The 19,886-nt window shown below is 42.1% G+C and overlaps 1 protein-coding gene across 34 annotated transcripts in view; it reads left to right on the forward strand.

Moving 5' to 3' along the window:
* Nucleotides 1–19,886, forward strand: part of EPB41L3 (erythrocyte membrane protein band 4.1 like 3) — a 144,981-nt gene that overhangs the window by 53,678 nt on the left and 71,417 nt on the right. The window contains exon 1 of one of the 34 annotated variants that reach the window (XM_040586057.1): nt 15,634–16,110. The exons of the other annotated variants lie outside the window; for them this stretch is intronic. The gene's annotated coding sequence lies outside the window, so the exon portion shown is untranslated. Of the gene's footprint in view, nt 1–15,633; nt 16,111–19,886 lie in introns of those variants that run through there. 34 annotated transcript variants of the gene reach the window in all.

Below are 19,886 nucleotides of genomic sequence, written 5' to 3' on the forward strand. Positions count from 1 at the left end.
TTATAATAATATATTAATGGACTATATTAGGTATCTCGTAAAAAGTAAAAGTAAAAAAGACAACCGCCACTCACAACCACTTCTCATGCCACCCTATTTAATGACACCATCATCAAACTAGGCAATAGTTGATCTGTCTTAGTTTATTCCTATCTTGGGTATTCCTTTGCACCTGTAATGGGTTGGAGAAGAAGAGTCAGGAGATAACGTTTTAACCTCCACTGGTTGTCCAGGGTAGGGGAAAAAAGACAGCGCCCACTGCTTTTATCAATATATTTAAATATACCTAGCTACACTTTCTGTCTGCATAAACTGTGTGCCTTCCTGCATTTGCGTGTAACTAAATATGCCACACAATTACTGTGATGGTGAAATGCTGGTATAACTAAAGTTACTTGAGAAACCTGCCTTTCTTTTCAAAGTGTTGGTGTTGAGGTTGTTATTTCTGATCCGTACCCATTGACCACAGTTCTTGCAAAGCCAAACCAAACCATCCAGACTGTCACATTTAAAGTTTGAAAGTGTTTTATCCTCATTTGCTGGTTGTGACACACAGATTTCTTAACTTACTTTTCGTTGTGCAAACCCAAAACTATTTTTCTTACAGTCACATCATACATAAACCATGAATATTGTACTTTGCAACTTATCTGCTAAGATGGTAGTGCCAGAGAAGTGAAGCCCATCCTTTTCTCAGCCTGAGGGGACAGTGATTGAATTAAGGATGCAGAGCTGAAGAGTAAAAATAAGTTCCTTCTTTATAAATTTTTGCCATCTTCCCATTGCTGTGCTATAGGAACAGATGTAAAATGTCTGTTACCAGTGTAGGGCAAATGCTGTGATTTTGGGGTTACCAATGAAGTCAAGGCTTTTGTAATTTCTGTGTTACACTGGCCAGAAGGATACCAGCAGCTTCTGTAACTTCTGTATTAAAGTAAACTTGTTACCTGGTTTGGGACTCTGTCCCTCTTCAGCTCCAATTCTGTTTTTACCTGTCTGCTGTGCAGGTATGATCAGTGCGTTTTCCCCATTCCTTGTTGTTCTGAATAACTTCAACCACACCCCAGGAGCAGTTTGGTTATTGCAGTTTTGCAGTTTCCTGCATTTTCCATCATTTGAAGCACTGCTTTCTAACTCATGCTGGTGTTTCTTCTATCAAAGAAGCAAGCAGCTGGTGTGAAGGAAGATGCCGCCCGTGACCTTCTGTGATTGTGTTGCTCTGAAGAATGCAATTAGTGTAGTTATGGTTCCTTTTCCTAATCACTTTGTGGAAATTGACACAAGTGTTTAATATCTCCATAGATTTGTAAGAAGGCTTGCTCTGCCTTTTTTTTTCTTTAGTAAAAAAATGCTTGCATGTGATAGATGATGCAGCAACAAGACATCATGTTATAAATGTTATAAAGATACAAATTGCCTTAGGAAGATATCCGTTCTCTAGCTTCCAAGCAGTTATAACAGGATAAAACATATATTGACTACATACTACATTATGTAGTTCACTAAAAGTGCTTTGCTGCCTTTTTATTAAGGCATGCCAGGGCTATCGTTGTTTCTGACCTGCAGAACTGCAAGTCTGCTTCCTTGATAGTGTTCTCTGCGCCTGGGATGTTGTTGTAAGAAGAAAAATCAGTGCAGGATGGGGCTTGGCAAACAAACCAAGGTCTCGGCCAAGGAAATGCATTGTCTGTTCATTTTCTAAACAAAACTAGTTCAGCCAAAGGCGAGTGTTCTGTATCTGGTTTCCACTGGCTGTATTTTGATTTTGTGAAGTAGATGTGATAAGCAACTATTTCTCCATACGTGCTGTTTATTAAAAAAAAAAAATACTAGTGGTTAAATATTTCTTAATTAAATGTTGGCTGCTGAGCCTGAAAGAAACTGTCCAGAAATTCTGAAGGATAGCACAAACATTAATAAGAGTCTGAATAAATGTTTACATGATGAACAGGACTGTTTCCTACTTTAGAACATACTAGTTGGAGAAGTGGGCTGAACAGAAGTCACTCTTGACTAGTGGCATGTGTAAGCCCAATATCTTGAGATTCTCAATCAAGAAATCCTACTTTCTGGTGGCATGTTATACAGGGTCTTAAAATGAAGGCAACCTTCTCTAATTTAACCTAGGTTTCTGAAATTGTGGTGTATGGAACCCCCATTTTAAGTTACTCTGTGCAAGGTTTTAGAACTTCATTTCTTTCTGAACTCTAGTTAGGCACATAAGGGAATTATTGATGAGTAATATTAGAGAGATACAAAATCAGTATCTAATAGTGATATTTAACATCGCTTTACATGACAGCTCTGCAAAATGCATAGCTGTCTTCCAGAATTGGAATGGAAAGGCATCATGACAAGTGCACTCTGTTAGAAAAAGGTGACTCCTTGAAAAGTTATGGTGAGCTTGGAATGTTTATTGCCTTCTATAGGGAAAGAAAGTAGTGGCTGGCAATAGGTAAGACTTTCATTGACGCGAGTAAAAAGCTCATCAAGCTCCTTAGTCCTCCCTGCCAGAACTGCCAGTACAGAGCAAAGAGCTCTTCCTGGGTGCAGATGAAGCCCTTCAAATCAATTTCTCTGTCGCCTTCCTTGTAAACCACAGCATTCCTTATCAGTGGGGCTGCCCAATATCCTCCCCACTTCAGAAGACTGAAGCTAGAATGTAGCTGTGGGGGCAAGGACAGAGGCCCTGGCTCTCCTGGCTGTTTCACCCTGGGATGCTGCAAGATGCTGCTTCCCCATCTCAAGAATGTTTTGTAGTAGCTCCTGGGGCGGGTAGCTGACTGACTGCTCTGCTTCATCCTTTGTTGTAGGTGCCACAAAGATTCAATTTGTCAGGTGAAAATTTAAATTGCATCAGTCACACCTCTTGTAGAGTTACCCTGTGATTAAAAAATGGCAAGCAGTTTTCAATGAAATACTGTTTTCGCATTCTCCCAGCCTCTCAGAGCTTACATAGTTGAAGCTAAAGAGTGTCACGTGCACTCTTCAAAATTCAGCTTTAAAATTATATGTTTAATGTAAGGAGGGAGGAAAGTTGCACCTATACTTTAGATAGAAACTAAAGCCTATTAATTTCCACTCAAAATGTTGACCTTTCTTGCCTTGCCGCTAGGAACAAGTCTTAGCTGTCCAAGCTTTGGATTTTTGCACCTGTCTGGTATGATCTCTTCACTGAGCAGTGATGCTTTTAGACTTGACAAAACCCGAATGATTAATCTCCTGGTAGCCTACTAAAATAGCCTTATGGTAGCTGACAAATCCTGCACAGTTATTGAAATATTTTGCAACATTAAAAACTTAATGTTAAATTGTTAACTTCATCCAGTGGGTTAAGATTGAAAATGAACGTGTTTCTTTCCTGGAGGTGCCGCCCTCTTTGTTTAAACAGCAGAAAACTTTCAGCAAGGCTGCAGCCTTCATCCCCCGTGAAACCAGCCTGTGGTTTCAGAAATGTGAAGGCTGGATCTCGGTGCTCAATTTGTCTCTGCCATGTGAGGCAAAAAGCAAAGCCAAAGCATGCTGCAACTGCTAAACATGTCAGGAGGAGTCACGGGGGTGGCTGACCCCGAACATCCCCACGTCTTCATCAGCAAGCGATGTAATTGCTGCAGGCTGGTGGGCTGTCAGGATGCCGATGGACGCTTGCCAGTGATGTTATGAATGGAGCCTGCTTGCTATTTGTAATGATAGTGCTTCGGCAGTCTGGCAAATGTTGCCCTATCTACGTAACAGATAGTGTTTGGAGATGCTGGCTCCTGTTTTGTGGTGCACAAAGTTGGAGAGCTCCATGAATGAGGATCCTGCATGTGGTTATCCAGCCTTCAGGTTTGGGGCGGAGGAGCTTTGTGGACTCGGAGGCTTAGCAGATGTCCCAGATTTTTGGGGATACTAAAGTAATACGAGTTTGTGGCTGTCTGGTGGGGTTTTGTTGTCCTGGATCTGAAGGGCTTGTGGGTTGTCATTCTCCTTAAGCCCACAGTGGGTGTTGCGCTGCCCTGACCTACTCTGTTCAGCAAAAAAATACAGTGTTCTCCCTTCCTTTTCAACTGTGAAGCCAGTAATTTTCTCATAAAATACCAAGTCCTCTTGAAGGCTGTAACAATAGCATCAGACAAAAATGCTGCCAACCATTTCTGCTGTTCAAGTAATCATTTACATGAATGTGAGAAACAGATTTTTCAAGACTGAGGCACTAACCCCAATTCACTGCTGCAGCCGAAAGGACATTTGGTCTTCCATTACATTCTTTCAGAAGGTCTTTCAAAATCTTAATTCTTTCATCTCAGAGCTGCTGTTTAAACCTTGGGCTTGGGTTGAACAGCTTTGTAAGTGGTGGCGGGTGTGTAGCTCTTTCCAGCGTATTTTCCATGCAAAATGTGGAAGCACTTGCAGCGTTTATCCATCAGTTTTCAAGGTCTTTGCACTCCACCTATTGGCACTATAAAAATGCATTAGTTTAATTATTAAGATAATAATACTCAGCCATTTAATTTCCCTAGTAAAGGATGGGAAAATTTCTAAGTGAATGGAAGGTTTTTAGCCTAAAACCTCTAAGTGTAAGAGGCTTTGGTTCTAGCCCATGGTCTTGGAAATGGGAAAAAGAGCTTTTTAGGTACTGCTTAGAAACAAACGATGGATATTGGTGCCATCTCTGAGTGTGGCAGCTGGAAAGTTTAATTATAGGCTAGAAAGTCAGTTAGGGATTAAGGAAAATGTTAGCAGAAGGGTTGAATGTTAATGACAGCTGTTTGCTGTAGGCTTCAGAGAGGCAAAGTACATATAGAACATAAATAAAGTGTAGGGCCAAACATATGCTGGCTTTGAACATTCAAAAACTGCAGGTCACTTGTTCCTTGACACGTGAACCTGGTTTGTATGAAATCATTTTAATGACTTGCACACATGGAGAGGTGTGTGTAGAGGGGGAAAAAATTCCTGCCTTTGTTTCAGAGCCCTCAGCATGGGCAAGCTTGTGTTCGCTGTTGGAAAATAGCACCTGGGCCAGGGATAAATATAAACTGGGAGAGAAGCATACACCCATGCCTGCATTACACAAGGGGCAGAAGGAGATCTGTACAATGAAACGTTCAGGGCTGAGGACCTGACATCCACACGCTTTGCACTGGCTTTACTCTGATCCCAAACAGCACGCTCCCTGTGCCTGTCAAGACCTGAAAATTAAAACGATTTAGAAAGCCCATGCCTGAGTGGGGGGGTCTGTAAGTATGCTGCAGCTCATGTTGCAAACCTGCACTGGTAGTTTGAAGGAAAATTACAGACCCTTTTGCCTTTAAAAGTGTATAGGTTGGGAAATAGTTCTGCATCTGCTTAGGGTACCTGTAAATCCTGTTGTACAGATCAGGCACCACTGCTGAGATTAGTAATGATGCAAATTGCTACGACAGTTATAGCCAATATAGTATCAAAGCTGAATCACTCTTCCCTTTCTGTCATTTTCCTCAGGACTGAGTTTAGGTAGGTTTTTTTCATTCAACTACATTTGGTCTAGTCTGAAAATAGCCTTCCCCCCCCCCCCCCCCCCCCCCCACTTCTGTGGCACAGGTTTTTCACTGTATAAATTTTGTTTGAATGAGGGGGAGTTGGAAGGGATGTGTGCCAGACTTCAGCTTGCTAGGTGCATACATAACTTGGTGAATCTGCTTTCTAACATGCTACAGTAGCCAGGGGTCATCCTCTGAGAGGACAAAGAATGACAACATGAGCCATCTTCGGGGAAAAAAAGACTAACGAAAAAACCTAAACCAAAACAAAAAACCCAAAGCAACAAAAAAACCAGCTGCAAACCCCAAACCAAAATCCAACCTTTTTGTTTTGAAGAGTGTTTAAAACAGATGTACAATAGTGACTTGGTGGAATTTCTATTCTTATGTCAAAAGGTAATAGCATATATGGAAAATTTTGGATTTATCTCCATTGGATGTGAGTTTTAAGATTGCCTTTTATTCAGCTGCAGTAATAGATCTGCTGTACCTTATAGAGTGCTGTGGCCTGAGCATGAAAGGAGTAAACTAAGGGAATAGTCTTCCCCATAAAAACAAACTAATTTGAACATGTGGCATTATTTATAATGTATTTCATAGATTTATAGCTATACATGGTCTTTCTTGAATGTTAAAAGCTTGTAGAGCACAAAAATGTGTATAGTTTAATAACCTACAAAACTGTCCTGTGTGAGACTTCTGGGTGTTACAACACCAAGTTTGTTGCAAAAAGGTAATAATTCAGCCTTTCCACACGTAACTCAATGTGACTGGCCATAATGAATGTATGGCTGCAGGATATAGGGTAGTACAGCCGGCTGCTTGAAAAATAAATGAGCGATCTTCGTAGCAAAAATTGGTAGCTTCTGGGTCCTTGCCAATTCTTTGGTTACAAATGGAGCTGGTGAAGTGGCTGGTTATCCCGGCGGAGGTGTTTTCAGTCCTCGCTGGCACCAGCGTGGGGCTGGAGCAGCACCCAGGGCTGAGTGGGTGCTGTGGCTCACAGGGGCTGCTGGCTCCCCCTCTAGCCCAGCTGCTTCCCACTTGCTGGGGAAGGACAAAGGTATTTACACCTCTCTTTCTTGGAGGGCTTACGGTCCTTGGGAGACTCTCTGGCATGGAAAGTGCTTCATGTGGTATTTAAAATGCTGGACAAGAATTCATGGCAGGCATTTCCTCTCCTCTGAAGTGTGAGTGGAAGGAGAGAAAAAAGAAAAACCATAATAAAATACGTCTCGCTTTAGGGATGGTGAAATTGTATACTTGAGCCTGTTTTACTTAAGGTCATGTCAGCATAGGTCAAGCAATGTGCTGAACTGCAGATGAAATAATAAGGAAAAAGAACCCTCGTCTTCCTGAAGGCAGCACATTTTCACGAGACCATAAAAGATTACAAACGGGGTGAAACAGGGAAGAGCCTGGAATATGCGTGTATTGGGAGTTGCGCCTTTTATTGTATGCTTGTGTGTGAGCAAGAGAAGAAATCCTTAACTTGCTCAGTCTGCAGGCTGCTGGGTTTTTTTGGGGTGGTTTTGGTTTAGGTTTTTTCCCCAGTTGATTCTTTTCCTCCCCTAGCTTGCAAAATCCATTAATTACAGCTGTAATTCTGGGGCTTAGATGCAGTTCTGGGCACAAAGGACCTTGCCATGTTTCTGGTCTTATTTAGTACCAATGGATTAGACAAAAAACCCCAGAAGTCTCAGAACCCCACCCTGAAATATTGCAAGCTGCTTTTCTTCTTAAGAACTCCTAAATATCCAAGTCCACACTTGCATCTACTTAAGCCAGCTTGAACTAGCTTCTCTGCAAGTTTTCAGTCAGCTGAATGCCAGCCATTGTCTAGCAACTGGTTTGAATGAAATGGTATCTTATACTGGCCTTCAGCCTGTTCCTTGGCATCGTGTGCTTGCGGCTTATTTCAGTGTCAGTACCAGGGATAGGAAGAGCAGATGTTCTCCTTACGGGTGTATTGTAGGTTGGGGTTTTGTTCCCTCTTAAGCAACTAATACCAAAACTGTTCTTAAAATACAGGTATAAAGGAATCAGATTCCATCAGGGTTTTGTTTTTTTCCATTTTTCGTTAGCGAGGCATAGCATGTAGTTCATTTCACGAGCATATGAAGATCCCCAGATTAACCTGAAATTACAGTCTTTCCTCACCATTTAACTTTTGGCTCAATAAGGGTTGAGGCAAACATTTGCCAGCATATCAAAAGGGACCTGACACTTCCGTTGCAAGTAACTTTTCCCCAAAAGCATCGCTTGTGTTGAATTAGTTTGGGTTCTGGCTTGCAGCCATAGGTTCGCCTAAGCGTATTACAAGAAGTGACAGGTACACAGAAGTAATACCTATCTTAATGTGCTTGGCTTGGCTAGAGACCATAAAATGGGGTAGACTAGACTTCCCTAGCAGATGTGAGCTTGCTCCCAATTTATTACTAAGTTACGACACTGCCAGCACTGCTACTTGGGTCACCTTAATGGCCCTGAGGCTCTTGAAGGTGGAGGATCATGCAGAGTTCCTGCATTTTTTGGAAGATGTTCTCAGCTCCTGTGAAACTGCTACAGAAAACTTGCTGAGGGGTCAGCCCAGGCAAATGGCTAATGCCCCTAACACCTGCTGGGGACTGAGGTGGCTGTTTCTGGAATGAGTATTTCAGCAGTAGATGGAAGCTATAAGTGAAATTTGCAATGTTTCCCATTGGCATTCCCCAATATCTCAATAAATAAGAGAGTATCATGGCTCGAATGTGCTTTCGATACAGGGAGCCACAGTTGTTCTAATATAAATCATGTGCACTCTGTCACTGAAACTAGATCTCATAAGTTAGTAAATACTTCACTCGTTTGAATGATACTCGGCACAAGAGAAGGAACTTTTAAAATATAAACTGAAAAAAGACAAAAGTAGTATCTACCTAGTAGATGGGTTTTTTCCTTACTTTTAATTGAATATAATGTAGTTAAGGTAGTTTTCTTCCACTTGGGAAATCTGTAGGCAGGAGTTTCGAGAAAACAGTGTGGGATTATGGACAGATCAAAGGTTAATACTAAGTTGATAAGTGTCACAATATGGTGAAAATATTGAACTCTACTACCAGGAGGTATAAAGAGGAATATTGTTTTCAGACATAAAGCCAATCGCGCAATCTTTTCAGCACCAGTAAGCACAGTTGATCTTCAGCTGGAAGTGGGGTTTGGATGCTATTGCTTGGGAAAGAGGTGGACTTACGGGAGAGAGAAGAGAGCCTGAGAGAGGGCTAAAAATAGGATTTGCCAGAAGAGGCAGAGGAGAAAGTGGTCTGAGGGGCGAACGGCAACTGTCTGCAAGCTGCAGAGCCATATTATGCATCCACTGTCATCAGGGTGAGGAGGAGGGTGCCTACATTTCAAGTAGGAAGAATTAGGTCAGACATTTGGGAAAATTTTCCTGAACAGTAAGGCTATAAACAGTAAGGGAATCAACAGAATAAATGGCCTGTGGGGAAAATGGAAACTTCAGCGTTACAGGATTTTAATAACGGGTGACATAAATATATACCAGGTAGAGTTCAGACAAGCAGGGCTGGGACAGGGGACCATGAAGCACTGATGTCAGTATGCAAGACACTTTGAAACAGTGAGCCCCCTAATTAACATCCAGCATGTATCTGATGTGCTTGTTTTGTTGGTGGTGCTTTTGGCGTACTTGCATGGCTGTATCTCTCCAAAAAAAGTTTGGTGGCTGCTGCTGTAGGGATAATTAATGCTCTTCTGGAGCTGCGGGAAGGATTAGTTGGTTTCTTGCTGCTTTGCAAACCTTTAAAAAAGTGATTTCTTAAGGGTATGGTTTCTGTGGCCCCAGCTGTGGTGAAACACATGCATATAGCGAAGGCGACAGAGAGCAGAGTGGGCTGAACCCCAGCTGCAGGGTACTGCATCCCCAGGGCATTCGTGACATCCAGGGAGGGGGTGGATGACTTCATTCATTTTTTAGTTCAGATGTAATGGCCATGTGAATATTGGCATGGAGATTTTCTGTCCCCACAGAAAACAGACTGCAGAGTGAACAAAAGAGGTGAAATGCAATTCTGTTGTTTACCTAGCATCAGCCAGAGCTACTAGTAGAAGTTTTTGGTTGTTGGAACCACAGTTTATGATGAAGTAGGGAGTAATTCCCTGTATTTTTTGCATATTCATTAGCTTCTGAGAAGGTTGAATTCTGCACTAAGATATCAAAATTGTTTGATAAGTTAAACTTTGAAATATTAAATGCTTTCTTGGGCAAATCTTTCTGGTAAGGAGCGAGACAGTTACCATTTTTTTCCACCCTGTAATACCACATAATGTAGAATGTAAGTAAATTGAATATTACGCTCTGTAATCTGAATGGTACTGAAATAAATGGATTGGCATAACATAATTAGTAGATACAACACACAGCAGTCCTCTGTCACGTGCCCAGAGAGTGTTGCATTGCACCCTGCACAACGTCAGGAGAAGGGATGGAAAAAGCCACCATTCATGGACCTGTTTCACCAATTTGGGCACTTCCCTGGTTAGCACAGGAAACAAGTTTGAAACTCAGCATGCTGAACAGGGTCATTCATTTTGTTTCTGTATTGTAGGATTCTCCCTTAAATTAAGAGAGATCATTTGGATTATTTAGTAGCTACCAAATTAGTGGTTTGTAGCCTTAAAAACACACTGTTAAACATTTAGCAGAGCTATTCATAAGGAAAAGAAGGTGGGGAAGGAAATAATTCAGGTTGTAAAGTCATTAATTCCTGAGTTAGGAAATACAGCATCTACCTTAATTATCTTCGCTTCTGCTTTCAAATTATAAAGTTGATACAGAACAGATTTTTATCTTTTTTTAAATGCTCAATTCTTGTTGAATGATTTTTGTGAATGGTTTATGTGACTGACTGTCTTTTTTGAATCCCCAGTGATTTAAAAGCTGCAAAGAGCTTTTCTTCCTCTTTCTGCTGTAAGAGTTTTTCCATTCCCTCTTACTTTGATTTTTGTGATTAAAGCTGCATCACTGCCACTTTCTACTTTCTTACTCTTCCCCTCCTCCCTTCCTCCCCTGTTCTTTTTCTGACCACTGTCTTGCAGGGGCACTTCAAGCCACCTGGCTTGTCCCCATTGCCTCAACCCTTTCTGGCCTCTCTGAGCTGTTGTCACTTGTATGTCTCTTAAGTCCCAAGATAGTGATACATACTGAGGAGGAGTTGCCAGCTCTGGTAATGTCCATCTTCAGAGACAGCGTTAATCCAGTATAATACTGGGTCAGGAGTATATAATGTAATTACTAAACAGCTGTATGTATAGCATTTCAGGGTTTAATAGGTAAAAAGGGTTAGAACCTCTTTAAAGATAGCTATTTTTTGTCAGGCTGTATTGGATGCTGGTCTTCAAATCCTTGTAGTTTCGTGTAGCTGCACAGATGGTGAAAGGTTTTGGCTTTATTGGGATGTTACGTGAAGATAGAGAAAGCTTGCTCTTAATTCCTTGTAGAGCTCATCATGCAAAGGACCCTCAGGACTTTAATAGTATGCATTGGGACAATATGTGCGTTGGAAACATGTAACTAAAACACGTAACCAAAGCATAACTGAAGCTGGGAGAGAATCCCGCTTACTCAGTGATTTTAACTGAGATTGCTCTACTCTGCAGATGCCTGGATCCGCCGTAAATATTCTTGTTGTTCCGTGCGTTTCCACTGACTGAGTCGTTCCTGGAAGTCCCTGCTCCCACACCATCTGTGGGTCTTGGTTTGCATCCAACACATTATTTAACAGCTGGTGGCTTTGAGGTGCCCTCTGCGTAGGACTGGGAGGATGGTTTTGGAGTGCCAGTGTAACCTGAAGCATGGGTTCCGTGGGCTAGCTGCTGGTTCCAAATAAACGGTGTTTTTGTGATCTGTAGCAGGTAATGAAAGTGCTGGGGAGCACGGGGCTCCTAAAAGAGTTCAGGCATAAAAAGCTGGCTGCTTGATGCCATGGGTTTAGTCGTTCAGACTCACAAGATTTTAATTTGCTTGGGGAGCCAGTGGTTTCCTGATGTGGTGCTCCAAACTGGAAAGTCTATTACTTGATATTGCAGGGTGTGTTTTACGTTCAAAACTGACGTGAATGCCCAGAAGATTAAAATCTAAATACAAAGTGAATAATCCATTTCAGAAAAACAAAAGCTATTATGACTAAACACGCTATGATCCCTCACCATGTAGCCTTACTGCATCAGACACATTTAATACCTTCAAAAGTTGAAAAATAGAATGTAAAATTACAATGATACTCTGTGTGTGTGTGTGTGTGTGGAGAGGAAGGTTAATTTAGGAGCACTTTTGCCCCAGCCTCAGCACCATCACTCTTCTCAGACAGAGCCGGCTTTAGCTAGGACCCATGGATTCAGGGATGGTTCCTCTGTGGTTTTTTGCTGCCTGTGACTTCTTCCTTCCTTTTGCATCTGCCTGAGTTGGAGGTTTTCCCATATGTTTTAATCCAGTGTTCAAGAAAACCTGGAGCTCCCCAGCGATGGAGAGTGGGTGCTGGTCTAGGATGCGGTGGGGGAAGCCATCGCTCGAGCACCTTGTCTTGCATTTCCAGTGTTGGATGGCTGCCTCCAAGAAGAAATGATTCATGACCTCTTTAAAAAAGATTTTAAAAGGCTCAGTTCTGGGCAGGTTTATGGAAAACGCTGTGGCCAGCTGAAGCTGAGCGTGCTTCAGGCCAGCAGTGCGTGTGGCCTGTGCCGGGCTTTCGGCCGCAGCGCTAACGTGCATCTCGCGCGATGGGAATGGCAGTGCCTGGCTGAGAGAGGCGTTAGCCAGCTGACTGCAAAACCTCTGTCTTCTCTGCCCCAAGTGCTTCCCTTTTTCCATCCTTGAACCACACTGGGTTGGAGAAAAGGCTACAAAAATGCAAAAGAAGAATCCCACCCCTAAACCATAAAAATGGGGGGAAAGTATCCATTCACTACAAAAGTGGGAAAAAAATTGTAATACCATATCGCTTTTGCAAGTAGTAGGCTGTACATTCTACATCATTGATGTACAGTGATGTTTCCAAGCACCACTCAGTAAAACAAAACCCAACTGGTTTCGTTGCTGTATTCTAGTTTGTAAGATGTCCAGGAAATCAGAAGAGCCATGTCGATATTTTAAATTACAGTTCATCATTTTTTGTTTTACTTTGTAGGCTTTAACATCACCTGAGCTGGAAAGAAATATCTGGTGGGAGGGAGCGGGAAGCCCTTGAAGGAGATGGGCTTGATGCTGTGACCTGTTCCTTGCCTATCTGATTCCCTGGTTTCTGTGAGGTTAGGCAGGTCACCAGCTTGGGAGCGCTGGAGCACAGTCTGTTTAGGTAGTGTGTGAAACAGAAAATATTGTTCACAGGTGTTACAGTATTTTGGCCTGGGGGTAGGTGGTGTGATAATGTAGCACACCTGCCATGTGTCAGCAACTCATGCAACTCTAGTTTGGTTTTGTTTTCTTTTTTATTTTAAATTTTGAATCTATTTATTTTCTGCTCAATATAAGAGAATACGAACTTTAATGATCTGATGCCTGAAGCACATTCAGTCTCTGTAGCATTAAGTACAACTTTTAAATAGTGAATGATGCACAGAGGGGCCCACGTGAACATTTGTCTCCAGAGCGATTCAGGAAGGTCAAAACCTCATGTAAATATAACCCAAGTAATCAAAGCCACTTGTCTGCAGAAAATCAGGGTGAGCCATTGAGGGCTCTTTCTTGCCTTTTTAGTTCCTGAATGAAATATTTATCAATCTGTTGCAATCACAGCACTACAAGCAGTTTTGTTGTGTTTTCTTCTGCCTGGATTTTTAATTTTTTTTAGAAAAAAAAACTGAAATGAGGAAAGAGTGAAGTTGGGAATGTTCCTCTGCAATTCTCTCATGGCCAGCATCTGTGGGATGCTGCTGTAGTCCCCATTACTGGTTCCTTCATTTCCTTCTCCTCCTCCTCACGTCTGCCTCCCGCCTGTAATTCCCTGTTGTTTCTCAGCATACTTATTTATTGTTTGCGTATTATTTCTGCTCCCCCTTACCTTCCTGCCATTGCCGTATTTCTGTATTAAAGCTTTTCAGTGAGCAGACGTTTTGCTGAAGCCTTTTATAAGCAGCAGTTTCTTGTGTTTCTCAGGAGTCCTCCTTTCACCTTTTTGGGGTCGGTTTTTTTTCCTGTTGCTGCTGTTTTTGTTGGTGGGTGGTTTTTTTTGTGTGTTTTTTTTTTTTTTTAATATGAATGAAATAGCCATCAGGCTTGGGTTTAATCACTATGCACTTCTATAGCTCCTCCCAGCACCCCCGGGAAGGGATGTGTTTGCCAGCTTGCCTGTGTGGTCTCTTCCCAGACGGGAGCCATCTGCAGGAACCGCAGTGCGAGGGGTGGGCAGTGGCCATGACCCTGCTTCTAGAGCTGGTGGATGAATCTTGCTACTGGGGGATGAGGGTGTCAGAGACAGTCCCTGCTCTGGGTGCATGGAAGAGTGCAGCTGCAACTGCACCCCATGCCTGCAGACCTGCACAGAGAGTTTGGTGGGAGAATGCAGTTCCCTCCTAACTCTGGTAAATCCATGTTGGCCCATAGGGAAAACTGCTTGGGTCAGCAGGGTGGGAAAAAACCCAGCCAAAACGTGTTATGGTGGCCTGATTTTTCTTGTCCTATTCAGAAATCAGGATAGCCTTGGGGGGTGGTCTAGGTGACGTGACCTCCAAAAGGTCATCTGGTGTCTTCCAGGAATCCGGTCAGTCATACTCTTCATAAACCTTTTGTTCAGGAGGGGCAACAGAAATTGCAGTGTTTCTGGGTTTTATTGCTGTGGGAAGCCACCCATCAAGCCGGCAAAACAGACCCAGGTAATGGCACTGAATCACAGAAATGAAAGGAAAACAGGAAATAAAAATGTTACCCTGTGCATCCAGATGCTCTGAAGCAGAAGCAAGTATATGCATTTTGTGAATTCAGAGTTGCTGACCCAAGTGGAAAAGGTAGCAAAACCAACAAAATTTTAATTGCTTATGCTTTATAAAGTTGCAGACAAAGAATTTTGCTGTGGCTGTTTATCTGTACGTCTCCAATGATGACTCCACACAGCTATAGATAATATCTTCTTGACAGTCATTATAGTTGATATACTTGTCTCCTCTAAATCCTACCTGATGCCAATCAAGTTCTTGCTCCGCCGTTAGCAAATGCTTGTTTACTTTCTTCAAGAAGCTTGTGTGTATTGCAAGGCTCTTGGCAGCTCCCCTCTCTCTGTTCCCTTTCCCAGGGTAAATGAATTCAACTCCTTAAACCTTTTTCCCCTGGTAATGTTTTCTAAACCTATTATCATTCTTTCTACTCTCTTGACACTATTTAATGCATATTTTTTAAAAAATATGAATCCCAGGCTGAAATACAATATGCTGTATACTTTTCCCTGGTGCCGCAGAAGGCAGAAGAGTTCCGTCATCCTGTCCCAGACTGAAATTCATCTTGTTTAATGTGTGACTTCAGACCCTCACGCTGCTTCATTCCTGCTGGCTAACCCATAGCTTCCCCATCACTTTTCACTTCTGAGGTCCCCACTCCTGTTGCCATTACCCTTACAAGAATGTAGTCTGATTCAGTGTGTATATATGGTCTTCTGTCAGACTGATTTTCTGTTCTTTAAGTCTGGTGAGGACGCCAGCAGCGTGCCCAGCCTCCCTGGTGTGATGCTAAGCACAAATCGGGCATTCTTCCTTCCTTCACTGTTACTCAAAGGGCTGTGATTCCTCAAATCGATAAGTTCTCACAGGCTGTCATTATGCTACTGATAACTTTAGGCTAGGGTTTGGGGTTTTTAATCACTTGCCGCCTTCCCCCTCCCCCCCGTCCCCCCTTTTTTTTTCTCCTTTTTATCATTTAAACTATTCCTGTGGTTCACTCATGAAAAAGTCATGTGGGACTGTTTTAAAAGCCTTTCTAAAGATAGGCTGTGTCGTCTGTACCACTTTCTTTTTATCAGCTGGGACAGAGGCCCTGTCAGAGAGAGCGAGAGAGACATTACACTCGTTTGTCATGACTTTTTGATATATGCATGTTGACTGGTGTTTTCTTTTTTTTTTTTTTTTCTCTAATCTCATTATTTTTACAGGATTAGAAATCCTTTAGCAATGTGCCTCTAGTAACTGCTCTGTTATTAAAAGTACACTGTGATTTCTGGTTTTTCCAGTCCCCGCTTTCCTTTTTAAGGTCGGGTCCAGTGTTGGGTCTTTTCATTTCTTTTAGTCTTTACCTGGCCTCTCTGACATCTGCAAGCCAGCAGTTCATGGTTTAGAGATGATTATTGCTGGTAACTCCCCAGGCACTGGAGGGGCATTTCCAGTGGTTCCTGCTGGCTTGAAACCGCCCGGCTTACTGACGTGTGCGCTCTGTTCAGCCCTTGCTCCATCAGCCTGTGCTTGTATGTCGTGCACATCAGGTGAAAGATGCTCTGAGTACCTGGTCCCAGCTGTGAAATGAGGCACTGAATAATTCAGCCTCTCCTGTGTTTGGTAACAGCCCTGGTTTTCCTTGTAATGTATTTGTAGACTCTCTTCTTGCTGTTTGCCGCATCACTTGCTGATCGTAAGTCGCTTTGCATCCTAGTCTTCAATTCTTCTTTTATGTCGATGTTGGTCTTTCATGTTTGTCCCAGAGTCATGTGTCCTGGGTTCTGCTTTGGTATACAACCGTGCTCTGATATATTCCCCTTCCCTTCCACATTTAAAAGCTTCTGATGCTTCTTGTCCCCACCCTTGCCAGGCAGAGGATAATCTCTCCAGAAGCTTTCAGCTGCTTTGGTGGTGGTACCAGACAGGTGCATAGATGCCTGGGGCAGTGTTGGGTCCTTAGGAGGAATTGCCTTTTTGTCCCCTCTGAAGGATTTGTCTGCTGCTTCTAAGGTGTCTCCTCCATCTCCTCCAGATTACATGACTCCTTCCTCAGATGTTGCCTCCATTTTTCCTTCTTTCATCTTCATCTTCATCAAGAAACTTTAAAGAAATCTGTGTGATACAGCTGTCTGGGAGGCCAAACAAATACTTTAACTTGTGCTATGTGTTGCAATACCTCCAGCCAACCTTTTTTTATTGCTTACTAACACCTCCATGCTCTCTCTGAAGTCTCTCTCATGCACCAACGCTTGGGCCCTTGGCTTGTGTCACCAGACCTGTTCAGTCACTTAACCCAGAGCATGCTGTGCTGGCATGATTGCAGGTCATCCTGATGTTTAGCACCTTTCTCCCTTGGTTTTCCTCATCTCCCTTGTTAATTACTTATTTGATTTTCAGTGTTTTTTCCATGTGCTGACTCTTAACGTGTTTGTGTTTGTTGTATGTATATGTTCAAGGTGCAATGCTAAATTCTCGGTACATCGGTGTGTTTGTGAGTTCAGGTATAAGGGTTGCACTTGCTGGGCTGGAGCCTCACAGTCCTGTTGGACAGACGGGATGCCCACTGATGACCAAAGGAGGGGTGCTGTTCCCTGTCCTCATGCTGGGGAGATTCAGCCCTCCCAGCTGAGCTGCCTGGTCCCCCAAAATTACGCTGGTGCTGGCACAAGAGAGGTGACAGGGGCATGCAGTTGGGAAGGGGCATCCTGTTGCCCTTCTTAGGGTTGTTTCCCCCCTGTGTCCGTTCAGACCATATCTCAGCAGTTGCTTTGGCTTGTTGGTGTCCACCGGAGAAACCGTAATCCCAGGGAGAAGCCTCCTTTGTAAGACCTCCGGTTGCTGCCAGCGCTGGAGGATGGCAATGGGTAAAGAGCTGGTCTTAACTCCTGGTGAAGCTCAGCAGAGGTCCTGCCTCTCCTTTCTCCCGGGGACCCTGCATCGGGCTTTTGTGGATTAGGTGCCTCCTGCACGTGGGGGCAAAACTCACCCGCATTAAAGAGGACCAACAAAAAGTGGTTTTTTCCTAGTAAGGAACCCAACTGGAATGAAGTGAGCTGAGGCTTCGAGCAGTTTGATGAATACAGTTTATATTTCAAGCTCAGAAGTCGGCGTTCTGGCGTGTATTCTTCTCTTGAAACATATATTGACATTTCTGTTACTGCTTATAGCAGCAGTATTGTTGTCCATATGCTCTTCTCACCAGCATCTCATCGTTATTGGATAAATATGTCTCTTATTATGCGGAACATTATTTTTGAAGTATGGAATCATTATTTTCTTACATAACTTCCAAAATCGGACCTTTGCAGTGATTTATAACAATATTCAGAAATTGTTGTAATTAAAGGAGAACTTTCCACAAAGAGAACTAATTAGATCAAAAAAGCATTTAAATGTAAATCATTAATCTCTGCATTACAGAAAATATTGGCTTTGTATATTTCATTTAATTATACTTGGTTCAATTTTGTTTTGTCACTACATCACAATTTATTCAGAATTAATTTCCAATTTCTTCTGTAATGTGATTTCCGTTTGCTTAATATAGCAGATATTTTCACTAGCATGTATTTATGTATAAATAAGGGTTTATTAGTGACTTCTAGGTTAATTAAACTGTGGACTCTGCTGTCAATTAGCTGTGAATTTTGTTGCTCAGTAGATGCAATCCAGAAGGTCTGTGCTCTCAGAATGGGAGGCAAGGAGTCAAATAACTTGCTGAATGTGTGAATATATGCGGTAGTTTGTGACCGTCACTTGCTGGAGGGGACCAGGTGACATAGCCTGGGCTTTGCCTGCTCAGATAATTATTAGTAGAGGACAACATGGTTTTGGTTCCTGTATAAAGAAAAGGCAATTATGTGCTTTAAGTCTATAGCAAGTAATTGGTAATCTGCCATGCTGCAATATGTTGGTAGCTGTAGCTAACAAGGAGTAGGTGTGTTGGAAGGTTTTAGAATGTAGGCTTTTGGTGCAAGTGGTTTGCAGGTTCAGCAATCTGTATATAATGTCCTGACTTTGTATAGTGTAAGGGCAGGAAAAGATTTCTTTTCTGTGATTCAGTCTACTGAAAATGATTTGAAAATGTCATGTATTTTTTTTGAAGTTGTGTTTTAATACCTTGATAGTCTATTAATTCATCTTCCCTTAATTATTCTTCTGCAGCGCTCTCAAACACTTCTATTTTAAACCTTGACACTGCTGAAAGTACATACATTTTTAGCTTAATTTTTAAGTAGTAGATTAAAATAAGCTAGTTCTTGGCTTTTTATTTTCCTCTTTAATCAAAAGACTTGATTTTCATTCCGATTGAATTTTGTAGCCAAATTGACTTTAGCCTTAGACTATCCAGTATTACCAGCATCTGTGTTAAGTTTGGACTCTGCTAATCTTTTGGAATCTTTGAATATTGGGTTGTAAGCCAAAACTTAGCTATCCAAGGGCACATCTGGCTTGCATAGTATTACCTCATTTGTATAAAGTAGTGCTCTTGGTTTCTTTTCATTAGTTTGTTTTCTGTTTGCTGGAAAGGGGAATTTGATACGGGGGTTGTGCTGGCAACAGGAAAAGTTTAAGGAACTTCAGTGATTTCTTTCTTCCTGTACTGAAATTCACATTAGAAGTCATGGTTTTGATACATAGCCAGGTATAGTAAATAAAGTAATTAAACAAGAGTAAGAAATTCTCGGCCAATTACATGTTTGGCAAATGTGTAGACACTACTAGCTATTCTGCCAGGTTTGCTGCATGCACACAAAGGTAGAATAATATTTATGTTGTTAAATTTCTTAAGACTACTGTTACTTCTTCCAATAAGTGAAGCTGCCTCTTTCTGGGAGGGTTACTGTGCCATTTATAAAAACTGAAATGCTTTCAAAGTTCATTTGTATAAGCAGCTGTTTGCTGAGGAAGGCAAAACAACCTGCTGGTTAGCACTGAAAGAAGGTTTTCTGCCTTGTAATTTACGTATTTTCAACCTGCACTAGGTGAAGTGAGATAAATCCTGATACAGTCGTCTGAAGAGTCTGTAAAAAAATTGGATTCAAAATGTGTTTGCTTTGCTTCTGTTTATGTCTGTAAGATAACAGTGTGAAATCAATAGTATTTTGTTCTCCGTATTTGTTATTAAACATATTGTATGCAAAGGGAAATAAGGAAGACATTTGGAAATGGGTAACCCTGGGTTAATTAAATCCATCTGCTGTCTGACTAATGACAGGAATATTGTATCCAGGGAATTGCTTATACTAAAATATTTGATAACGCACCAAAAGTTTTCTAACAAAGCACTCTTAGAGCAAGCCAGGACTCGTGTAACTGGAGAGAAAACCTGTCCCAGAGAGTAACTCACAGTGTGGTAAGGCTCAGCTTCATGTGGGACTGTCCCAGAAGAAGTTAAGAATCACATTTGTTGTTCCTTGAGATGCAAGGTAATAACTGGCAAGAAGAGTAAAACTTGTTTTCATCTCC

Source organism: Falco naumanni, chromosome 3 (genome assembly GCF_017639655.2).
Source record: "Falco naumanni isolate bFalNau1 chromosome 3, bFalNau1.pat, whole genome shotgun sequence".
Lineage (NCBI taxonomy): Eukaryota > Metazoa > Chordata > Aves > Falconiformes > Falconidae > Falco > Falco naumanni.